The following is a 12,657-nucleotide window of genomic DNA, read 5'->3' as shown; positions in this document are numbered from 1 at the left end:
TCATGCTAGGTGACTTTAACTACCCTAATATAGACTGGGAACACTACTCAAGCCCGAACACTCTAACCCAAAGATTCCTGGAGTTCATAAACTCAAATGCCATGGAACAACTAGTCACCATCCCCACAAGAGGAGAAAACATACTTGATCTCATCATCACGAACATGGGATCAAAATGTTCAACACCGGAAGTATACCCCTCACTGGTGAGATCAGATCATAAACTAATCTCGCTGGAGGTCCTCATCCGCCCCACCTGAAACAAAAAGACCACAGTGAAAAACTTCTCAAAAGCCGATTTCACACTTCTAAAAACTAGTGTGGTCTCCTTTAAGGCCCCTGAGCCAGTGGTAAACATTACTCAAACCGCTGAATCACTTACAAATGCCTTCTACCAGCACCTACAGGACTGCATGGATCAGGCAATCCCAAACAAAACTAAGACTCTCTGTACCAAAGGCAAGCGTCCAGTCTGGTGGACCCCAGCCATAAACAAGCTCTACAACAAAAGGAGGAAGCTACTACAAGATAGAGCAAAATCCTTGAAAGGTAAGACACCTTTGATCATTATAAGTAAAAACTAAGAGCTCTCATAAAATCATCCAAGGCAAATTTTGAGAGAAAAATCGCCAAGGACTCTAAAGAGAATCATAAGGCCTTCTTTAGCTATGTTAGAAACCTAGGAGGAAACTCCCAGATATGCTCAGAATTAGTTCAAAATGATGTGAAAATTACTGAACCTACACACATTGCCAACATACTGGCTGACAGGTTCAGTGCAAACTTCCCCCTCCCCAAAAGGAGAGATATCTATTCCAGAGGATTGTAGCCCCCAAACATCTCCAACGCCCAGGTGAGAACTGCCCTCACTAAGGCAAAAACACAGCATCCATGGGACCGGATGGTGTCCCCGGCTGTGTGCTTCATGAACTCAATGAGGAATTAAACCCACAGTTAGGACAGCTGTTTAATCTTAGCCTCACCTCAGGATACGCACCCAAGGAGTGGCGCACGGCGACTGTGGTCCCACTTCATAAGGGCGGTGCCTCCACAGACCCTGGAAATTACCGCCCCATTAGCTTGACAAGCCTTATCTGCAAAGCCATGGAGAGGATCATAATGGAACTCATAAATAAAGACATAGGGAACTTGCAGACTTTGGATCCAACTCAGTTTGGCTTTGTCAAAGGCAGATCCTGCCTCTTAAACTTGGTTGACTTTTTCGAGACAGTCACCAAGGCCATTGATGAGGGAAAGGCAGTCCATACAGCCTACCTCGACCTGGCAAAGGCCTTCGACACAATACCCCACTCAGGTATCATCGAAAAACTCATCAGCTTGAATGTAAACCCATACATCACAAGATGGGTTGCAAACTGGCTAAGTGACAGAACCCACAGGGTCAGAGTTGCTGGAGCCATGTCAGACTCAAAGCCTGTCACAAGTGGTGTCCCACAGGGCTCAGTCCTGGGTCCACTCTTGTTCGGCATCTACTTTTCTGAAGTACAAGCAAACACAGGAGGGTTATGGCTGACAAAGTTTGCAGATGACTGCAAACTGGGCGCCATAGTCGAAAACACATCTGACACAGATATCCTCCAGAAGGGCCTCACAGAAATGGATAACTGGTGCCAGAGCCATGGCCTGAAGTTAAACGCCAAAAATGCATAGTCATACCCTTTGGGAAAAACAAGGCTACCCCTAGCTACCATATAGGTGGCAATCCACTGAGCACAGAAAAAGTCATCAGAGATCTGGGGACCCAGGTTGACAGTAGCCTTCGCTTGACACTCATGTTGCTAAAGTAGTTAGGAAAACCTTCTATATCACCCACCTGATCATGAAGGGATTCACATCTAGATCAAGGGAGGTCATCGTCCCCTGTACTCATCACTTATTAGAGCTATGATTGAGTACAATGCCCCGTTCGGAATGTATCTGACCAGACACCTGCTGCAGCTTGAAAGGCCCCAAAAGTTCCTCACCAAAAGGATAAAGGGTCTCAAAAATATGTCTTATGCTGCCCGACTGAAAGAACTCCAGCTCTATTCAGTCTCATACCGCTTGCTCAGAGGTGACCTGTGCCTGACATATAAGGCCATGTCAAACCCAGATTTGATGAATATGCTTCACCTCAAAAAATCTAGATCCCTCAGAACCACAAGGGCGGGAGATTTAAACCTTGACACGGTTATAAATAGAACGTGCTGGAGGGACAGATTCATCACCCAGAGACTCCCTATGCTGTGGAACAAAATCCCGGTACATGTGAGGCAGAGCACCTCTCTGGTCTTGTTCAATTGGAATCTTGACCAATGGATGGGAGATTGCAGATATACCCCAGGGATTACTTCAGCGTCACTGCTTGACAGAGGCACAGCAAAATGATAGGCATAGTTTTTATTCAAACTAAAGGGGTGGCGAAAGCCACATAACTATGGGCTAGGCTTATAAATGCCCTTGGGCAGATAGCCTAGTATGAACCTATGAACCTATGAACCTATGAACCTATGAGACCAAGGTTGAATTTTTGGCCACAATTCCAAAAGGTACGTTTGGTGCAAAAACAACACTTCGCATCACCAAAAGAACACCATTCCCAAGGTGAAGCCTGGTGGCGGTATCATGCTTTGGGGTTGCTTTTCTTCAGCTGGAAATGGGGCTTTAGTCAATATGGAGGGAATTATGAACAGTTCCAAATACCAGTCACTTTTGGCCCAAAACCTTTAGACATCTGCTAGAAAGCTGAAGATGAATTTCACCTTTCAGCACGACAATGACCCCAAGCATACATCCAAATCAATAAAAAATGGCTTCACCAGAAGAAAATTAAGGTTTTGGAATGGGCTAGACAGAGCCCAGAGCTAAATCCAATAGAAAATCTGTGGGCTGACCTGAAGAGGGCTGTGCACAAGAGATGCCCTCACAATATGACAGATTTGGAGCATTTTGCAAGGAAGAGTGGGCAAATATTGCCAAGTCAAGATGTGCCATGCTGATAGACTCCTACCCAAGAAGATTGAATGCTGTAATTAAATCAAAAGGTGCTTCAACAAAGTATTAGTTATGCAACCAACTTATTGTACGTTTTTATTTTTTATATTTTTCCCCTAACAGATTTGTTTGTTTTTCAACTGAATTGTACAGGTTATAGGTCACATTAAAGGTGGGAAACGTTTTGAAATGATTTATTGTGGTCTCATTTTTTATATATCACAAAAACCTGGCATTTTAACAGGAGTGTGTAAACTTTTTATATCCACTGTATATTTACTTATTTAATGTAGCCCATTTTATACAAATTATAGGGGGTTAACAATACTGGTACTAGGGTAACTACTCATCCAAAACTGCAGATGGGATTGCTTTTCATATAGTACATACAAATTATAGTACATATAAATTACTACACCAAAATTTTATTGTATTGATGTTTATTTAGTTTTATCAAGTATCACAGAGAAATAGTAAGCATTAATCTGAATAAAGTGTGCTGCATCTCTGACTTCACTTCAGTTCAGTGTTCTGAGATCTGCCAGCAGTGAATTTAACATGGTCATTAGTAGGCATATTTGCATGACTAATGGTGTTATTCAGGAGAGCAGTCCTAGTTAACGACCTGAAGCCAGAGTTACCTGCTTAGCACCTTATTAGCAGTATGCCCCTCATTAAGGCTTTGTGTCATTATTTACTCAATACACCTTGTTCACAGTCATACATCAGTAGTCTTGAGCAAGTATGTCAGGCACTTCTCACTTTAGACAGAAAAGAATTTCCGAAAACAAAACCTGAAGAATTTAGGATTGGTCTTGCCCTTCATTTCCTTTTTTTTAATAGTTTAATCTGAGTACTACTTTACTGTTATACTCACTTTACTGTTGTTTGCTCGAGAAGAGGTGCATTCCCCAAAACACAAGTAACCAACATCAGTAATATAGTGGAACCATACCTCTAAACCTCTTGGAACAAGAATTTGGGACAAAGCCAACAATAATGGGGGATAAAGGCCCCAAATCAGGAACACTTTTTAAATATTGCCCTTGTAAAGGTTATAGGTCACATTAAAGGTGGGAAATGTTTTGAAATGATTTATTGTGGTCTCATTTTTTTATATCACAAAAACCTGGCATTTTAACAAGAGTGTGTAAACATTTTATATCCACTGTATATTGACAAAGCCAACAATAATGGGGGATAAAGGCCACAAATCAGGGACACATTTTAAATATTGCCCTTGTAAACTTAGAATGTTAATAGAATAATGCGTATTGCATTAGCATGCATTTTCTGAAGAATGTGAAATCCAAAACTCAAATGTTTATCATTATTTAGTGACTTCACTGCTAAATGATTTGTCAACAAATAAATAAATATACATAATCCCACAGATTTTATAATGAATACAAGAGGCAAAACTGTGGACAGTATGCGAATGAAAGGTTTGAGAGCAACACATACAATACATTCCTCAATTCACTGGAAACAGTAATGAAGACAATAAAAAACTATCTCGGTGAGATTTTGAATTTGGCGCCAGTGTTCAGGGCTTCCAGTAAATGAAAATATAATATTTTAAAAACTGAGTTATACTTGGGTTATTTTTCTAGCACTATTTGCTCCTGTCAAGAGATGTGCACTTCTGATTCCTGCCACTTTACAATTTTGTAAGTAACTTAAATGCTGAGAAGGAAATGAATCTTATTAAAAACAAGGCTGGGCTGTAACACAGTAGAAATGAAAGTGTTTCCATTATCAAAACAAGAATACAGGAGTTTCAAACTATATGAACTATATAATAAATCTCCAGCAATACAGAATGGATACCAAGTCCTTTTATGTTATCCTTGTTTGATGAAATGCCATGCATCTTCCATCTAGCTGAAATCAGTCAGTTTAGAACTTCTTAACTGGGATAATGCACTGGACCATGTTGGACTTATTTATTTTTAACATAGCCTTGACAAAATGAAAGCCACTAAACTAACAAAACATATATATATATTTCAGAGAACAGGCAGACACTTACTCATTGTTGTTCACATAAATGCAACAAAATACTTGACTTCATGGTTAAACAAAACTTGTGGGTTTCAATGGCTTATCAACAAATATTTATTTATTGACATTTGTTTACCAGGAAAGTCCACTGGGTCAGAAACCCATTTTCAGTGGAGGCCCAGGAAGAAAAGCTCCGCAAAAAAATTATTACAGAGTATTTTTAAGATAAAATCTGAGAAAAGCATAAACAATAAGAAATTACACTGGCACCTGAAATATAATGTATGGTACATTAACAGTTAAAGCACTGAAGAATAACATTGAGACAAGAAATATAACACAGAGTACAATAATACTAAAAACATTTGAATAATAATGTAGTTTTGGTTCAAAGCAAACAATTCTAGTAAAAACAAAGGAGGTTCTAGCCATTGCCTAGAAGTAGGTAGAGAGATTTGAAAATGTTGTTATAGAGAAAGTTCATAGTCTTGTATGTAAAGTTAAAACATGGAAAGAAGGAGTAAAGTTTTTTTTTTATAGTGGCTTAGATTTATCTGTACAGGGACAGATGTGATTATTAAGGTAGCGGCATTTTAGTGCAGATTTAAAAGCTTTTTATTGACTTTTGAGTTTATAGAAGAACATAGGCACATAATACGTAATGCATGTTTCGTTGGAGTACAATCTCATATCAGCAAAGGTTTATGGGTCCGTCCTAGACTGTAGGTAGAGGTGTTAAGTACTACATTTGATGTGGGATAATTTAGTAGAAAAAGTAATAAAATGAATTCTTAAGAGTAGCATACTGTAAAAAGTTAACAGAAGATTGGATGGGATATGAGATGAACTTATGTAATATTTAGTTAGTGAAAGCAGTAACATTTAGCTTTATCTTGAAGGTATTGTAATGACTGTTTGGAGCAAACTTCTCCATGCTCCATCCCAGTATGACTTTCATTCTCATGTTAGTAATTACCATAGTTAACTAGATATCTTCAACACAGCCTGCTACAAACTGCATAAGTATCCTCAGTCACCAGACCAAAAACATGGGATGCATTACCTCTCATGCTAAGAATTTTAACCGACCACAAAACAACTTAGGATTTCTGGCACACGTACTACCATTCTTTTAAGATAAACTGTAGCCAGGCTTCTTAGCTTGTGAGATAATCCATCCCATGTTTTTGGTGCTGCTATTGAGAATGCTTGTTCGTGTTTCCATTTTGGTATCCATTCTGATGAAGGTGTCTCAGTATGATAACTTTACTGGCATGTGAATGATGGTCATATTTGGAGGTGGATTAGTTTGCTTGCTGGGAATCTGAAGTCTTCATAGTTGAGCCATTTGAATAGGAATGAATGAAAAAGGAGTGCTCATCACTCTTTGATGGGAAGTCAGTTTGCATAGTTTATACTATTTTTTTATTTTAATGAGACCGATGTAGCTAGGAGTAATCTGTATTCCAGATAAAGAAGGAGAATATCTTGCCATTTCCCACTCTCGCTTTGAAGAAGATGAAGTGTGAGATTTTATAAGCCCAGAATAACATCAAAACGGATTGAAATTCTGGGTAAATGAAGAGTTCATTAAATCAAAGATCTCTGAATTTGGAGGTAGGTGTTAATTCTTATTGTTTATTTATTTATGAATGCATGTTTGTGGGGATGGCCTTTGGTTTAGGTGTATTTCCAAGATCCTAGTCTTGATTCCCTTATAATTTATTAGCAGGCTATGGTTAAGATGTAGGGAGGTGGTGGGCAGATGTCTGAGATGTGTTTCAACAACCTTTGTGATGGTGGAGTTGGACTGATAAGCTGTACAGAATATCATATGCATATGTTAGAAAATGAATATATGTTAGGTCTGGTGGTAGGAAGGTTAAAAAACTCAGAGAATACAGTAAATGGTGTATGTGGAAGGGAGGCTAGCAAATAACCTTGATCTATCTCTTGAGAGATGTGGGTGGGCAGAAAGAGAGCAGGAGAGAGTTGTACCTATCTTGATAGGTAAGGATCTGTTATAGATGATGTTAGCGAACCAGACAACAGTACTTATTATTGAGGTATATAACTGCAGGGAATTTTTTTTAGGAACTAATGGTCGACTGCATTAAAGGATTTGCTAGGTGAACCAACAAAGTCCCGGTTAGGTACCTAAGTTATGAAGAATGTCATGTTAGGGACCAAATGGTAGTCAGTAAAGAAGCCTTGCTAGTAGCATGAGAGGATAGTGTACCTCTGAATGAATCTGTATGCTTTAGCATGCATAATTTTATCCAGTAGTTTATTTATGTCATTTTGTTTATGTATTTTTAACTGTGTAAGGTAGGCTAACCCAGGGATCCTTTTCAGTTATAACCCAGACCAAGTGTGTTGTAAGAGCTAGATAGATATTTTTGGAACTACTTAATGATGTATTTTGGGTCATTGCTGAGTCTCAAAAAGACTGTTCACCCACATCACCCCTTTGACATGGTGATGAAATTTATTTCTACTCTTAACATGCATTTTTTAAGCTGAAGTCTACCTAAACTGTGACAGCATTATATAAAATGCAAATTTTGTTTCATAATTTTGATATACAAAAAGGAAAAGGTCTGTGTGGAACTGTAGATAAACCACATTTGGTCTGCTTCTCTTCCAACATCTTAGGTGAAGAAGTGAAGCCTGCTGAACTGTAATTTGAAGCAATATTAGAAATCACTTAGCATTTTTCATGATTATGGCATACCATTTACTTAAACCCAGGTTGTTTTATGCATGGATAAACTTAAGCATAAGGAGGTCACATCAGTTGCTCAAGGATATTATATGCCAGAAGCTGTGTGTGGTAGGACTTGAACCCATGCTTGCATTCAGGATGGAGAAGGTCCAGTTTGTGGAGCCCATGACAATCAAATACAACATGATCACAGTATTTGGTTTTAAGTCTAGCATTTTAAAATTGGAAAACAATTAATGACCTTTAAAAAATGTCCACTAATTATTTAGCTAAGGTGTTATAATGGTCGTTTTCCCATTAGAGGGTGGAGAACAGTTCTGCAATGAAAGTCTAGCTAAATCTTCGTCTCTCAGCATTCTTGAGTCACCACTATGTCGTGCATGGGAGGAGAGTGTCTTCTACAAAGCGCAAGCAGTAATTACAGTTATGACCCTTGGAGCTTTTCTGTGTTCTGGCCAATGGATTTTCTCATCTCACCGAGGATGAGCATTTGCTCACTAACCGCAGCAAAATACCTCGAAAAACTGGAAGAAACCTGGTTATGAAAACATCTAACCAACGATGTTCTGATAAAAATAAAATGTGAAATGCAGTTCTGGATTAATGCCTTATTTTCATACTTCTCTTCCCTCTATCACGTTTTCCTCCGCAAGAAATGGAAGAATGCATCTTAAAAGGTTTGCTTTACAGCTAAGGAAATGCTATCTAGTATAATGACACCAGCTACTGAGCAGAAGTTGATGCCTCCACGCTTATTAATTACTTGCAGTAAGTACTGCAAACTTTTCCGTCATTAATGTGCTGTGGAACATAGTCAGGAGAAAGCATTGTCCTTGCAGCAACCATTCCTGCCGTTTGCAAAGGGCTTTTGCACCCCCTGGTGCTCTCGTGTTTGTCTTGTAGATTGTCTTCCTTGTCTCTCTAGTTGCTCATTATTCAGAGAGAGAGAGAGAGAGACGGATCTCAGGTCATCTGCAGCTGCAGCAGCAAGGAGAAGCAGGAAAGATGGCGATCCTCCACTAGATCAGTCAGACACATGAGACAAACAACTTAAGAAGACCGCCAGCAACGGGGGCTCTCTGTAAGTCACAATCGCTTACTCTTTTTACTGAATACCCATAGAAACGATTGGGCGCGAATTGGCGATCTAGGGGGGCTTTTGTTTAAAAGAATCGGACAGCTAAATGCCTTTTTTTACTGGATTAGGAGCGAGTTGTGTGGACTTGGATCAGAGAGAAGCTCCGTGCTGGCACTCAGACGTGCAAACCCAGGCGAGATCGTGACCTCATTTTTCCCCTCTCGCTTTCTAACAGTATTCATTAAGCTGCCTTTTTGTTCTGCTGTTGTGGGTCGGAACTTGCACTGTGATCGAGGTTGTGGTGGAAGCGTGGTCCGACCCTCTAAAGGTGCTGGGCTTTGCCGGAGTGCTGTGGCAGTGTGTTTGTGTAATATATCACCGTGAGGCTGTATGTGTTGGAGACTGTTTGCAGAAGGAGAAGCCATTGCAAGCTCTGCTTTCTCTCTGTGTGTGTCTCTGTTCAGCGGGAAGGAGCTTTAAGCAGCCCCCAGCCTCCATTAGTGGCAAGTAACGCTTGGTCCTAGTCCAGATTCCTAAATACACAAAAGCTTCTTTCACATGGTGTTCAGTAGTATTTGCTAGCCTCTGCTTTTCACTTCACTTTTTCTTCTTCGCATGAATGTTTAAATTATGTTTTGAGTGAGTTGTTTGCCTTTGTGGAAAGACCTTCTTGAGACATTGGGGCTTTCCTTTATGAAGCTGCCAGACTAAAGGGGGAAGTGGCTTAGTTCTGAACGTTTTTGTGTTACCAGAGCTGTGAAGTCAGGTAAGCCATGTTTGTAGCTCCACCAGTAAATTAAAATGAGCTGGCTTTTTGGAGAAGCACTAGTGAAAGCTGAGATGGGATGTGGCCATCACCATTAATTATGTTCTGAAGCTGTAGTCACAGTGCTGGGAGAGAATGCTTTTCAGGCTGTTCTCCTTAAGGGTGCTTTCACAAGACCATAAAATGGAGGACATGCAGCACTTTCCCTAGGTCTTTCTCCATGTTTTGAGGAACCATAAATACTGATAACCTTTTGTTTCAGGTATCTTCTTTCAAATGTAATCTGTTTCTTGAGTTTATTTATTTATTTTTTTAATGTTATGTTTTTGTAGTAGATTTGTAGTTTATGGCCAAGTAAAGAACAAGAAGTTAATAATGAAGATGTAAATTCTGGTTTTGAAAGCCATGTGGTTCTGCAGATTCCAAATGAAAACCTTCTGTGTACGTTTATTGAATATCTTAAGCAGCAGAAGCATGGTCACATTAGACTATTAATGCAAGGGTTGTTTATGTTATTCACTTCTCAAAGCATTGGTTTCCATTGTATAAAGTCTTGAGTTTTTTTTTTCTGCTTCCAGCCTTATTGAATATGCATGGCATTCAGATCATGTGCATGGGATGGGCAGTTCTTGAGGCCAGAGCTCCACCATGATTTGAGAGCTTGGTAATTCTCAATCATCTGGAGAAACTCGACCTTGATTGTGTTGTGACATGGAGCATAGTTGTACCTCATGTTTTCTGGAAAACAGTAGTTATGGAATATTAGCACAAGGTTAGTGACAAATGGATTGGTAGCAGTTCAGGATTCCTATTTTTCTTTCAGTTTCTTTGATTCTCCAGAAATTATGATTTGATATTTTTTATTGTACTGTGGATGGCTCTTGGGTTCTGATGAACAGGCCTTTTTAGCACCAAGGGCAAGGCAAGGAAGCTGAAGAAGTGTTTGCATTTTGAAAGTAGTTTCTAAATTGTCTTTCAGTAGTATGTAATAGTTGAATTGATGCATGTGTAGCATGCAGTAGTAGGTCAAGTAACTTGCATCTTTCAGTAATGTTCCTTCAAAGTAACAGGCAGAATTAACATTTTCACATTTGTGTATTTTTTATTGTGAAATATAAGACTAAGAATGTGGTGTTTCTTAAAAATGTGATTAAATGATTAGTTTAATTCTGCTGCTGGGTTGAGAAGCACACGTTTTCAAGTACTCATATTATCTCTGTTTTTAACTTTTGAGAATAGTGTAGTTAATGCAGGCATTTACAAGAACCTGACTACGTGAATTGAATTATGTTTTGTCTTCTAATGCATTTTTTAGTAATTGTTTAAGAAGGATATATGTACAAAATGAATTGCAATGTATTGGGTTGGGTTTAATGAATTAATACCTTGGCAAAAATGATCTTGCTGTATTGATTTTTTTTTTAGCTGCGAATAAAGAATGCAGGACAGTTTTTGACATGTTCAGCTGTGAATCTGGAACCCTTTTCATTAGTTTCTTGTATAAGTACCGGTTTTATGATGGTTGTGACTGGATAATTTTACGGAACTTTATTTTATTTGTCATTGTGTGAAATTAGGTGTTTGTTGTTTTTTTTTTTTTTTTTTTTTTTTTTTTTTTTATTTTCAACTTTATTCTTACCACACCCCTCCTCCTCCATCTTGCATCAACCTGCATAGTCTAGCCTTAAAGATGGCATATCTTCATGAGGTTTAATGTCCTTTTGGATGAATGGTGGAGAGGTGGATGGGTTGAAGGCTTATTGTTTTGATTTTCCTGTATGTTTACTAGCAGTTTTTGATAAGATGCTTTCTTCATTGAAATTTCACGTGATGTTGCTGCACTTCTTCGTATGAATCCTCTGGTGGTTGCTGTTGACATCTTAATGCTTTGATACCACATTAATTTGCTGCATAGAACATCTGTGACTGACAGTTGTACTGTTTCTACATGTGATTTGAAGAGGCCTGGATAGTGTTAACAAGCTAGCAAAAACTAAATGTGGTCCAGCTAGGGGTGGTGTCTACACCTCTTTTTCTCCAATTATAGTCATGATTTAAAAAAAAAAAACTTTTGATTTATTTATTTATTTTACATTTGTTGACCGGTATTGTCTGACTGGATATATGTCCATTTTCAGCAGAGGGCAGGGGAGAAAAGCTCTAAGACATAAAAAAACGAAAAAAGTACATAGTGATCATATCATAACAATATAAATGTCATTTATAGTTAAACAAATTTTGTAAAATAGATACAAGAAACAAAGTTTTTTTTTGTATTTTATTGGTTCCCTAGGAAGTGTGTTTCTTCAGTAGATTAGTAGAGAGAAAAAACAAAGCAGTGGGGTGGTATACCAGCTGGGAAAGGTAGGCGAGATTAATAGTCTGGGTTGGTGCAAGGGCATAACCATTGTGATTCTAGGAAGATTTTTAGTTGCTTCTTAAACAGTGGGGTGGATGAGAGGGATGTTAGTTCACTTGGAAGCTTGTTCCAAGTGTTACCAACAGAGTTAGTGAACAGGCAATCCCCAGATTTGTTGTTGGATTTTAAGGTAGATACTAGTATCCTATTTGCAGATCATTGGGTTGTTAGGTTTTTGTATTTGCTAATAAGGTTGCAGAGAATGGGAGTATTTGTGGGATGATGCAGAATCTTATAAATGATTGTAAGCTGCTGTATACGAAGCTGACTTTGTAGTTCCAGCCATCGTAATAGTTTGAGATTCTGGCAGTGATGGGTTCTAAATGGGGATCCAGTGGCAGATCTGGCTATGTTATTATAAGATGTTGCCAGTTTGCTGATATTGCTTTTGGAAAGGTTTGTATAAATTGGGGAAGCATAGAGAAGGTTGGAGATTAGGTGTGTTTGGGCGATAGTAGACCTAGCTGAAGCTGTGAGAAACTGTTCGAGTCTATAAAGTTTTCTATTAACTGATCTAATAGTTAGGTTAATTTGTTTGTCAATGTTCAGATTATTATCAGTAGTTACACCTAGCAGTTTGGTCAAGTCGGGAGCTATTTTAGTCCCATTGTTTGATGTGACTGTAAAGTTAATAGCAGGGGACTTTGACGTGGGAGAGAATAATAATAATT

General features: G+C 38.7%; 1 protein-coding gene across 1 annotated transcript in view; it reads left to right on the top strand.

The window, feature by feature from the left end:
- Positions 1 to 8,100: 8,100 nt before the first annotated feature.
- Positions 8,101 to 12,657, top strand: part of ZNF462 (zinc finger protein 462) — a 277,322-nt gene continuing 272,765 nt past the window's right edge. Inside the window, exon 1 of the mRNA XM_044061048.1 lies at positions 8,101 to 8,804. The gene's annotated coding sequence lies outside the window, so the exon portion shown is untranslated. The remainder of the gene's footprint in view (positions 8,805 to 12,657) is intronic.

This window comes from Protopterus annectens, chromosome 2.part0, assembly GCF_019279795.1.
Source record: "Protopterus annectens isolate FY-2018-M chromosome 2.part0, PAN1.0, whole genome shotgun sequence".
Lineage (NCBI taxonomy): Eukaryota > Metazoa > Chordata > Ceratodontiformes > Protopteridae > Protopterus > Protopterus annectens.
The sequence above is the reverse complement of the archived record's forward strand: the minus strand, read 5'-3'. Positions and strand labels throughout refer to the sequence as shown.